This window comes from Octodon degus, unplaced genomic scaffold (assembly GCF_000260255.1).
Source record: "Octodon degus isolate 3935 unplaced genomic scaffold, OctDeg1.0 scaffold00008, whole genome shotgun sequence".
NCBI classification, from domain to species: Eukaryota; Metazoa; Chordata; class Mammalia; order Rodentia; family Octodontidae; genus Octodon; species Octodon degus.
The window spans coordinates 30,473,414-30,476,157 of record NW_004524584.1 but is presented as its reverse complement, the minus strand read 5'-3'; positions in this window follow the sequence as shown (position 1 = coordinate 30,476,157).

Sequence of the window (2,744 nt, the reverse complement as noted above, 5' to 3'; positions counted from 1 at the left end):
ACTTTATTGTTTTAATTCATGTACATGGTACATGGTCTCACTACCCAGCTTGGACTCATAGTGACCCTCCTGTTGTCAGCATTCTCAGTGCTGAGATTACAGGTATGCCCCCCACACCGGGTCTCTGGCCAGCTCAGCATGCTTAGGGGCCGGGCATGTTGTACCCTGTCAAAATCGACCCCATTGTGTTGCCCTTCTAACCTCGCCGAGTTCCTGTTCTGTATGTGCCGACCCCTCCCAATTCCTCACCCCTGTGACTCAAGTCTTATATCTGTTCCCCAAACCTTATCTCAGTGAACTAGTCCTCCCAATTCCTCATCCCTGTGACTATTCCTCTCCACCCCTTCCCTCTTTTTGTGGTTTTCAAGCTTAAATACTGACCCTTGTCAATGCTCGGCCCACTTAGGCACTTTGTGCAGGGTGTCTCCGCTGGGTACCAGCTAAAATAAAGCGCTTCCTGTAACTTTTGGACTTGCCTCGTTGTCATCTGATTTTTGAGCTACAACATTTGGGGGCTCGTCCGGGATCCCTAAAGGCCTCTTCTTTTTGACACGGTAAGTAAATTTCAACCTAAATTTTGTCATGCTGGCTTAGTTTTGATTTCGCTTTACAGGTTTTTAAAAAAACTACGGCCACCGCGTCAACCTCTCCTTTCACTTTCGGCCACATCTTTCCGGTTCTTGGTGAGTACTCAAACTTACAGGATTTCTGCTTGGAGTGAGACGCCCTCTAAGTCAGACTTGGCTGCTTTTAGAGACTTGGACTTCGGCCATGTGAGTTTAGTCACTAGGTTCTGTCTCTTTAAGCGTGGTCCTTTTAATACTAACACTCCCCTACCCCTGCAGATTCTAATTGTGGGGGGCTGGCAGCCTGTGCTCGACCCTTCTTGGTATCCCTACAGACCTTGATCTTGAAACCCCCTACCCCTGCAGATTCTGACTGCAGGGGGCTAGCAGCTTGTGCTCGACCCTACTTGATACCCCTAGGCTTGATTCTGGTATATGGACTATTGTTTAAAAATTGTTTTCCTGTCTCTTGCGTGGAGTTAATGCCTAATACTTTGGTACCCCTACCCCTACTTAATACCCCTACAAAATTTTCCTTGGCACAGATTGTAGGGGTCTGTTCTCCATACATTGGGCACCTGTTAATTGTTTTTTGGTTTTGTTTGGTCTATTTATGTCTATGTTTTGTCTATTACAAATGTTTTTAAAGATTCCAAAAAACAAGCAAAAGGGATTTGAAGAACCTGTGTTCCTGGCAAATTGAAACTTTTTGTGAATGTAAATGGCCCTCTTTTAATGTCTCTTGGTCTCCCGAGGGCACTTTTATTCTCTCCACAGCTCAGGCCTTCGCTGAGTCATTTTTGACCTGCCTGTCCATCCAGATCAGATCATTTACATATAAGTCTGGATTGACCTCATCCAGGATCCACCCACCTGCACCCTCTTGGGATCCCCCTCCTAGCCCCCCTGAAGGACTCGGAGCTGACATCCTCCACTGTCCATTGCTGACCCCCTGAAATGACTCAAGCTTTGCTGTTCTGGACACCATTCCCAGACAACTGGCCAATTCTACCTGGTCGCACTGGCAGTTCCAATTGATAAAAAGTGGCTATGACTCCCGATCATCACCCTCAGAACCTGCTTGTTCCACCTGCCAACCGGTACTAAATTCATTATATAATTGTTAAAATATTGGTCAAAATGTGTTGGTAAATTTAAGCTAAAACATAAAAATTGGTATAAGGTTATGATATTTCTTTAATGGGACATTTTATGACTATTTTATATTTGTATATGCTACATTTGAACTAGTTAAATGTACTGGTATTCCTTGTGCAATTTTAGATAATAGCACTAGATAGGATAAGGTTAATAAAAATATTTTCTAGTTTGTATTTTTAAAGGTCTAAGAACTAAGGCCAAACCTTCAGTTATTAAATTTCAGCTATTTACCAGTTCAAAAGATAAACACCCCTCTGATTTCTTAAAATGTTTGGATAAAATATACTTTTTGAGATGCTAATTCAGTGAGAGGACAGATTACTTTTACAGATAAGTTCATTACTTAGTCAGCTTCAGATATTAAAAAGCTACAAAAAATAGCTTTTGCTCCAGACAATTCACTTGATATTTTATAGAACACTAAAAAAACAATGTCCTATAATTGAAACTGGGAGAAAACCAGGGAGAAAAAGCAAAAAGACCAAAGATGACTGCCTTTGTTGTGGCCTTAAAACAGACCCAAAGTCTGATTCTCTGGGCTCCAAGAAGATCTCAGTGACAATGAGTTTCACCTACGACTGGTGTCAGAAGCCAGGCCAGTGTAAGAGGGACTCCCTTAAGAGGCCCACAAGCCAGGCCCTGACTGCCAAGGCAGCCACTAGAAGTGAGACTGCACTCTGAGACGGAGATCGCAGAGCTCAGACTCAGCTTCCCAGATGGTCCAGCAGGACTGAAGGGCCCTGGGCCTGCCTCCTCCCTCTGGCCAGACTGCCATCTCTACCTGTCATCTCCATGGAGGAGCCCTGAGTAATCATGACTGCAGGGAAAATCCCAGCCCATTGCCTGATACTGGCACAGGTCTCTTTGTCTTTCTCCAACCCTGACCTTTATTCCAGTCATCATCATTTTATTTTAGCTATAATTAAGATATATTGTTCATATATAGATAAAATCCTGTCAATGTAAAAAAATAATTGCCTGGTGTCTATTGAAGACCTTTAGGTAAAACCTCTAAAA